Genomic DNA, 9,878 nt, shown 5'->3' with positions numbered 1-9,878 from the left:
GGAGTTAACATAATGTAATGCACCGTTATGGGGCGGGTTTTGAATAACATCGGTGTCCAAAAGCAGCATATGCATTGAACCATTGTCCTTTTTTACTTATTTGCTTCTTATCCAAAAGGTAAATTATTGGCTACTTTAAAGAAGGTGAAATGGGAAAAAGATCTCCGATTATTTTTTCCCTTCTCTAGTGTACTGAAAACTTAAATATTGGTGTTTTTCTTCAATAAGGTAGTAGCATATTCTCATTCTCCTGTTGTGTGTGTGTGTGGGGTCTGTTATACTCTGTACTCTACTGCTTCTCACCTCACTGTTGTATCTGTGACAAAGTTATGTTGGCACTTAGGGATTATAGCTTTAAAAAAAAAAGCGGGGAAAAAAAAAATTTTCCAAGTGGGGTTTCCTCTGAGGGAATAGCTCCTCATGCTTAGTTTGTTAGATTGGTTTCAATTAGGTTTTCTTTGATTTATAGTCAGTGTTGACTCTACAGGTCAGTACTTGGGGTCTCTGCATCGGTCTAGTGCCAGCGAATTCCCAGCTAGCAGCTCAGTTGCCGACCGTGAAGCAGGCAGATGAGGCGAGATGTGTGGTGAGATGTGTGGCTGCAGCCTTGTGAGGGACCTGGACGAGGGCCACGCATTAGTGGAGGAGCAGCGTTGTCCCCTCTTTTTCTCTCTGTGTGCTGTGGGGTGGACTGGAGCACCTGACATATGACTCCTGAGTTGTGTTCAAGCTTACACCCTTTAACTTAAAATGGACCTCTTCAGCACATCCTCTGTGAAAATTTACCTGTTAGTTTAAAAAACCCCAGAGCAGCATCTGGTAGGTGAGCAGCAGACAGCTTGTTATAATGTCGGTAATAAAGTCCAGTTACTCTCTTCCTAGTATCAATGAATAATCTAATTTCCTGCTATATTGAGGAATATTGTCAATTGGCCAAAACTGAAGTATGGGGACTACATGGCTGGCTAACAACAAACAGCTGCCTGGAGACTCGAGGCTTTGCAGGTTTGGCAGGAATAACGCCTTTTTAAGACCACACATATTCCTAGATGACAGCATACAGAAATCAAATAGCAGGGGAAACATAGGCAGCGCTAGTCACTGAAAAAGGAGGGTGTTACAAAAGAATTGTTTGCTGTGTATTTTGAAACTACTTCCGGTGTAAACTTCTTTTCTAAAGCAAGTAAGTGGAGGACAGTGTCAATGAACCTATGTTCTCCTTTGCAGATAGAGCCTGGGACATGCATACATTCTTCTTGTTCTGGAAATGTAATTTATGGCTGACATTGTTCTCTCATTCATAAAGAGCATGGAAATAATTCACCTAGGGCCTGAATGCTCTGCCATGTGATTCCTTTCATGTTTAGAGTAAAGCTTACCTGCCATGTGCTAACCCTTCTTCTCTTCATTCTGCAAATTAAAGTAATTAGCAAACAAAAGCCAGCTTGTAGACTTTCCATTGAAGCTGCAAAAGTACAAACAGACAAAGAAGCATCAAGGCACTCTTTCTTTCTTGTTTAAACATTACAAATGTCATTGATCATTTTACAGAATTAATCTTGAAAGGTTTAAAAAAAAATCTAATAGCAGAAAGCGTGAAAGGGTAGGCAGTGAAAAACCATTAGGGTGAATGTTAACGCAAGTACTCTGGTTGTCACTGGTAGTGATTCAAGCAAACAAGACACTTTGCTGTAGCTTGGCTGAAGAATATTTCTAAAATACAGAGAAATGAAGTGTGTAGCATAGTAAATGCACTCTGAAGAGCCATTTCCTGGAAGCCATTTTCATTTGTATCATAGCCCATCGTTAAACAAAGCATGGCTGCCCCTTCCTGTGCTTTTGTGCTGGGACTTTCTGTTCTTTGCTGTGAACTACAGCAATGAGGGGTTCCTGTAGGGAGAGGGAACTTTCCAGGAAGGTGTAGATGCTAAAGAAAGCAAAGGGTTGCTTCTTTGTTTATGCAGAGTTTTGCTTGAAACAGCAGCCCAAAAACAGATTTTGATTGCACCTCCAGTGATGATTTAGGCTCAAATTTGTCTGGGAGAACAACTCTGTGACGTTTTGATTTTTTCCCATTAGGAGTTGAGAGGTTTGTGGATGGCTTTTTGTGGTAGATAAAAATCTGACAGGTTGTTTAAAGGTACTTCCCTTTCACAGTGACTTGTTTTGCTTGCTTTACTGCATTATGGGCAGCTGTACCACTGTCTTTCACTTTTTATAATTTTTACTTATTTTCTTTTGGTGCCTTTTGTTCTTGGTTGGATTTCAAGGCTCAGCCATGCTGAGCTCCTGCATCATGTTACAAAGAGTGAATACTGCAAAACTTCTACCAGGAGCTGGCTAGATGTTCAAGTGGCTTAAATGAGTTAGAGCTGCACTATCTCTGTGTTGGTCAGAGCAGGATGTAGGAAACAGTCCAAGTGAACAGGGTGTGCTGACCCCCTGTGCTGTTACACCCCTCTTTTGAATTCTTCTGTGTTGTGCTGTAGAGGTGGATCTGTCTGTGAAGGCCCTGTTATGTGGCTCATGACAGGCTGACTCGTGAGCCCCACAAGCTAGGATAAATGGCAAGATTCAGAAATGTAAATCAATCTTGAGTGGGCCTGAAGATTGGGTTTCTCTCAAGATAGCGTGTATTGCCATTTCGTTCAGTGCAACAGTGCTGATTAAGCTCTGAAAAACTGAGTCTGGAGAGAATACAGTACTGGTGCTTTCTTGATGAATAAAACATGTTTTTATGCAATAACTGTTTTTATGCCTCAGCTGGGGTTGAACTTGTTCATACAGGTTAGTCTCTTATAAATGTCACAAACATGGAAATCTGTGCACAATTTTTATATAACTACATAAACCTAATTACCAGTCCAGATTTTCCCACTTTCTTTTGGCATTAAGGGCAGCCATGAAATACAACTATTTTTCAGTGAATAAAAGTTCTTATTCTATTTGTACTTGATGTTAAATGAGTCATGCAGACAGGCAGTGGATAAGAAAGTTTGAGAGAAAGAGGCAAAAATATTTCTCTATGGTGTCATCCCCATCTTCGTTGTATGAGTCATGACACAAAAAACCCCATGAAACTGACTCCAGCTCTGCAGTAGGAGTCCTTCATTGGGAATAAAGATGTAGAAAATAATCCTACCCCACCGAGTTACAATCCAAATATTGCTGTGAGTGTAAATGTTTTAAAATTATCCTTTACTGAGCTGCAGCTCAAACAATCTGTGCTCTAGCAGTGATTTTTCAAACTCATCTGCGCTGATGAAATTTACAGGATTTTAGCTCTGCCCGACCTCTTGTTCAATTATGTTTTGTTTTGTTGTGAATTTTTTGGTTACTGAGTTATTAATATTTGATGGGAGATACTGAGAAGAAAGTGTTAAGATGAAAAACAAAAGTGGAAGCCAAAGGTAGTTTAAAGTGGCTTATCTTCTTCTCTGAAGGATTGCTTCAGAAACAGGGTACTTTACTTCTTCTCTAATCCTTACAGCTGATAACCAAAGGCTGCCGTGTTTTAGAGGCCAGGATGCATCAGGACAGCAAGAACTTGTGGAGGTTAAGAAGAGTTAGAGTGCTAACCTTGGCTGTGAGGAAAAGGAAGATATGTAATTAAAACTATTGCAGGTAAAGTGGAAATAAAACTGCAATAAGATCACAGTTTGGGGAGAGCAAAGGAAACAACAGCAACAAAAAAACCCTCTCCTTTCTGAAATGCTCAAGGTAGCTTCATTTGACAGGGAAGCTCCCTTTTGAATTGTACCTGAGGTGTCTCAGTGGTAGCTGGCCTGATCTTGCAGGGAGACTGTTCAGTTCAGCCTCTGAGCGTTCTATCCATTCTCCTGTCAGTCCTCCTGAGGCTACTTTGGGATGTTGCTGCAGCCTTGGAAGTGGAATGCCATTCCTGCCATCTGGTCCCAGCTTACCCTTGGTCCCAAAGAGAAATGCAAGAGGTAATCTGGTTTTTATGTTCCTGTCTTTTAGCTTAATAAATGTGATGCCCATACGTGGATTTCATAAAGGAAAACTGCACTAGTCCCGTTTGCATGGCCAGCGCTGAGATACTTGTTTCTCTTTCTTTCTGTATCATTCAGCTATTAAGGAGGTGTGAGGACATCCTTAAAACAAAAAAATTTCACACTAGGTGGAGTGTTAACAGAAGGGTGGTCCTGTTTTAGGATTCATGTTTCCTGACGTACCCAGATGTTCTCTGAAATTCTGGTGTAGATTCAAATCTCCTTCTCCCTGGTGTTTCTTGTGACCCAAAGCTTAATTAGGATGTTTGTTTTAGCATCTAAATTTTTAGAAATGTTAATTTCCCTTGGGCATGGTTTGTTGAAGCCATCTCCTGTCTAGATGGTAAACAGAAGCGTTAATGAAGTGTTAATGATTGCTCTAGTATTTAACTTGGCGATAAACAAATAGCTCATTTTGAAATAAATGCTGCCTTTCCCTGGAGCAGAGTGTGAGAGGGTGGGAGGGCTTGGAAAGGGGATAAAAGGATGATATGCAGCCATTAATCTATAGATTTTCATCTTGCAGGACAGCTTTTTTATACTTACGATGCTCGAAGCTGCATGTTGCAGATACATGTAGTCTGCATATGCGTGTGTGAGTGATGTCTGTAACTCATTACTAGCTTGTAGGAAATACTCTCACATTGAGAGCTAACTTCTCTGAGTTGATGGCGGGTTTGTGCTGCTGAGGTGAAATTTGGGGGATATTATGACAGCAGGATGACACACGAATGGGAAATGGGGGTAAAAACATAGTCTGGATTACTGTATGAGGTTGTTCCAGGAAACGCAGCCACCTCTTTTATGTTTGAATTAAATTCACATTTGTCTGGATGTCACTTAAATTTGTACAGTTCCGCATGAGAAACGAACTCTAGGGGGTTATTACAAGAAGTCTTAAGGGGGGGTGGGGGGTGGGGGGAAGACAGAAAGAACTAGGAAAGAGAAAACCATTCAGAATTTTCTACTATTGATTGTTAGTTTTAAGAAATGTGTTTCTATAGGAGAAATACTACAAGACGACAGACTGTACAAATAAAATCTGTTAGTGACGAAGTTAAACAAACGAAAAATTGTTATTGCAGAGAAGTACAGAAAAGTCATGCAAGGGGTCTTGGATTGCTGTGAAGCCTTCAAAAGAAACCTCCGCCTAGTCCAGGGCCATGAACTTAGCGACGCGTAATAGGAGCTCCTGCTCGGGGCAGATACTGTCTTTTTTTCAAAACTGGGCATCGTTAAAGAAGAGCGAGAGCAGCTTTAATGCCTTTGCAAACAGTGATAAAGCTGTCCCCCACTGAATACAAACAGCAACCAGTTCAGAGGAGACTGTCGAATTCGGGGTCTGAAAGAGCATGGGGAAGCTGGCAGTTGGAGTTGAGTGACAGGGGAAGTGAGGAGACTTGGCCTCCACTGCTTCTTTCGGGAAAGGGTAACTTTCTCTATAAACATAATAACAAGTGTTGGGGCTCAGGGACCCTGTAGGGATCTTTCCGATGGCATGATTTTTTTCTATTGCTTTTTGTGACGTGGTGCCCTCTTTGGAACAAAATGTCTGCATGAGCTGCTTGCTGCACCTGGCAGACTTGAATATAAATCTCATAACATCAGGCAAAAGCGCCACTGAATCAGAGACCATGAGCGAGTCCTGCATGGACTGCGAGTGGCTTGCTTTTAAAAAGCTCTGAGCTAATGTACAGCCAAGTTAATCGCACGCTGTGATGGCAAATACATAAATGTTTTACAGGTTGGGGGGGAAAAAACTGGCAACTGCATATTGGCACAAAGCTCCAAAGGGGTGAGGGACAGTGCGTTTCAAAGAAGGTGCACTAACAGAATGGCAGGTGGGATGATTTAAACTCTCGTTGCTTTTCTTCCTAAGAACATTTTCACTGAAATGTATTGCTCTCAGTACCTGGATGTATTAGGTGATTTGCAGGTGTGGTGGCCTGTGTCTGGATGTCTAAAGTCAGAATTTTGTGAGAGGGTCATCTTGCCTTTCTTTTCAGCGTGGCCAGACAAAGTGTAATCATGTGAATGGTCTTTCTGCGTTGTTTCTTAAAATCTACTTTCGGTAAAGTGTTTGAAATAACACAAAATGTCTTGTGGTTTAGTATGCAACAAAGAACAGCTTTTCAAAAAGCTGCTCACTTGTAAAGATAGATAACATGTCTAAAACTCAAGTAGAGTTTCAGCCTTGGCACGTATGGAGATTATGCGACATCGGAAGGTAAACGAGCTGAAGATTTCCAGGTATATACTTGGAAGCTGGTAGGCAACAATCTACTCAGAGGTGCTGATTTTCCTTCAGAGCGCAATAGAGCAGAAATACAGAATGGGTAAATGTTTGCAGGAGGAAGGGGAAGGTAAACTTGTTTGTGATGAGTGCTTATCGTGAGTTGGGTGATGAGGGCAGCTAGCATGTGTCATAGAAAACACCATTTCTGTCTTCTCTGCAGTTTATGTATGTATCTGAGCTAAGTGCATCAGAGCCTTAATTCAGATACAATAACTCTGCCTCGCATTGCTTCATGCTGGAAAAATAGACCTTTTCCAGTGAACTAGAATGAACAGATGCAGTTGCAAACAGCTAGCATATGTTAGAAGCAAGTGAGCAGGAATCGGCTTGAGGGGCTTGATTAGGGGGAGCCAGCTTGGAGTTAGGAGACAGGGAAGGAGCTGAGGAAGTTTTCCCTGAAGAGATGGCAAACAATGCTGGAATGATGTTTTTAGCTTAGGTGAGCAAGGTCCCATTACACTCTAGAAATCTCTTCTATTGCCCCTGCTTTTTTTTTTTTTTTAAAGAGAGCCCAAGCATCTTGTGCTTGCTGTTTGGCAGCCCGGGTGAGGCTGCTATCTTTGATATATATTAGGGCATATGTGAATGTCCTATAATATGTGAATGGCCAATAATTATTCTTCTTAGTCTCCAGAAGTTGTCCAATATCTAAAGAGAAAGTAGTGGCTTTCCTGTTACCTCTTTTCAGAACTGGAGTGAATGGGAGAAGAGGGTAAACAGGAATAGGGCCATGTGAAAAAGACAGTGGCAATAGAAATGTAATTAGTCCCAACTTTTTTCTCTGCTGCTCTGAAAGAGCTGATTGTTCCCACCCAGCAGTTTTGCAGAAGTTTTAAGTAATCTCTGTAAAGGGGCGGGCTGCTGGATTAAAAGCTGAAAATTACTGTTGTGGGCAGGGTGCTTCCAATGATGCACGTTACCTGGTTTGTTATTTTATATCAGGTTTTACACATAGAGCATTAAGAAACTTGATAATTTACAGAAACTAAATTTCAATCTGCTTGTAAGACCATGCTGTGCTGTTGTGCTGCTTTGTTTTTTTGGAAACAAGATGTTACGAAGAATCAGTTACTCTTTTTTTTTTTTTAAAAAAAAAAACCCACACCAAAACAAAACAAAAACCCCCCAAAAAATCAGACCCCCGACATTAATTAGGAAAATCTGACTGTGTAAAGTGCAAGTGCAGAATGGACTTCAAAGCAGGTAGTTTGCCTCTGTGCTATTAAATACAGACGGATTGGGGAGTGGGTGGAAAAGGTATTGTGTCATGCAACCTGGGAGCCAAGGCTCCTGATGTTGTAAAGGAGAAGGTGGCTTAGAGCATGGGAGTTGTAACCCCCCACTGATTGCAACAGAAATCACAGAATAGCTGAGGTTGGAAGGCACCTCTGTAGATCATCTAGTCCAACCCCCTCCCTCCAAGCAAGGTCAACTAGAGGTTTTTTGGGGCTGTGTCCAGTTGGATATTGTCCACCTCCAAGGGTGGAGATTCCACAGCCTCACTGGGCAACCTGTTCCAGTGTTCTGTCACCCTTAAAGCTTTTTTTTTTACTGTTTCTTGTTTAATACAGAATTTCCTGTATTTCAGTTCGTGGCCATCTTGTCCTGTCACTGGGCACCACTGAGAAGTCTGGCTCCCTCTTTACTAACAATGCTGTCTGTCCTCCTGCCCTGTTTTTATATGCACACTGATCCCCTTCAGCCTTCTCTTCTTCAGGCTGAACAAGCCCAGCTTTCTCAGCCTCTCCTCCTGTGTCCGATGCTCCAAGCCCGTCCATGTTTGTCAGCCATATGTTGGCCTCACTCCAGCATGTCCATGTCTCTCAGAACTAGACCTGGCACTGAAGATGGTTTCACCAGCGCTGAACAGAGGGGAAGGATCACCTCCCTTGACCTCTTGGTGAGTCTAAAGAGAAATATATGCAATGATACAGGGTGGGTAAAGTCTCTCCACACCGCCAGATTCCTGCCCCAACTTGGAGGAGTAAGGTGCCTGAATGCTGCTTGAATCTTTGTGCAAATATGAATGCCAGGTGAGGTGGATCTGGTTTTGCAGCTCCCAAAAAGGTGCATCCTCTCCAGAAAGAGATATTGTTTAGGATATTTAATTTCATCAAATTTTCTTACAGTCTGTGCTGACCTCCTCCTGAGTGTGCTGGCTCTTGTAAAGCACCTGGCCTTCTGTGCATGTTGTACAGGAATGGAACCTAACTGAGGGCTGAATGCCCCTCTTGGGGGCCTAGGCATGCCTGCACCCCTGCAGGGGCAGGGACCCATCTTGGTTTCCCACCTTTAAAGAAGTGCAGTAGCCCTTCTGTATATTGCAGCGTTATTTTTAAGGTATGTTCATTAAATGAGCTCAGAGGAGAGAATAATGGCCACCATGTATGTATTAGGCAGGACAAAGGCTCAAATGAGGAATATGAAACAAGATCAACCAGACATCCATCACAGCCCTTGGTGGGGCAGAGAATCTTCTAGTGAGTGAGCACTCTTATAAATGGTAGCATGGTATTTGACTGGAGGTTAGTTATTGTAAATAGAGAGGGAAAGAGAGGCTGATGATCAATATTATGCTTGCCATCAGTTAAAACCAGTCAGTACAAAATAGAGGAGAGTACTATCTAACGGCAGCCTTACTTTATTTTTAAAATAGGAGAAGTGTTAAGTCTATAGAGTATGCTGATGGTGTTATATTTTTATTAATGAGAAGGCAGGGAAATTATTCCTGCGGCAGGATCTAACATGAGCCTAGCTTCAGCGCTGTTTCATTTACAGCCAAAACTCCATTATATGTCTTCTGAGTAATTGAAGTGACACTACCAGTCCTTACTGCTCAAAAAAAAAAAAAGTCCTGTGCAAGTCTCTGGGGGAGAACATATTAATGGTTTGGCATTAAATCTATACTGAATCTAGCCCAGCTGCCCTGCTTTGACTTGTAGTTGTGGCTGATGTTAAGCTATTTAGCAGGGTTTTTACTATCGCTTTATTGTAGATGATGTTATAAATTCCCGATTCCATGCTATTTAATGCTGTCTGTAGCAGTAGCTTGATCCAATATGATCTGTGAAGTCCAGGTGATTTTCGTGAGATTGCCCATATTCCCTTAAAAGCAGAAAGTAGTTTCCAGAGCAAAATTAAATACTGTTAGATCTCTTCTAGGAGTTGTGCCTCTCGGCATGACTGGTTACTGGTAGACCAGGACTTTACAAGCCCTTAAGAATGTAGAGGTTGGGTTTGCCATACTGTCTGTGCCCCACTGTAAATACTGTCCCTTGTGGGGTGGTAAGGAGGGGCATGGGGGCGGGAGGTGCTACCGCTTCCTTCGAGTCCCTGTTGTAAGGCCCATGCAACCTTTCTGACAGAACAATTTCCTTCGTTTAGGAGCAGACCTCTGCTCCATTTCCCTACCGCCAGTCTAGAACAGAAAACGTCCCTGCTATAACAGGTAATACAGCAGTTTTTGAGTGGAGCTTTCCTATGCCATTTACAATTTGAGCACAAAATTGTTTTCTTCCACAGCTCTTACTTTCTGTAACTAGCTTTGCCGGCTGCAGTGAAGTGGTATT

Source organism: Calonectris borealis, chromosome 3 (assembly GCF_964195595.1).
Source record: "Calonectris borealis chromosome 3, bCalBor7.hap1.2, whole genome shotgun sequence".
Taxonomy (NCBI): Eukaryota; Metazoa; Chordata; class Aves; order Procellariiformes; family Procellariidae; genus Calonectris; species Calonectris borealis.
The sequence above is the reverse complement of the archived record's forward strand: the minus strand, read 5'-3'. Positions refer to the sequence as shown.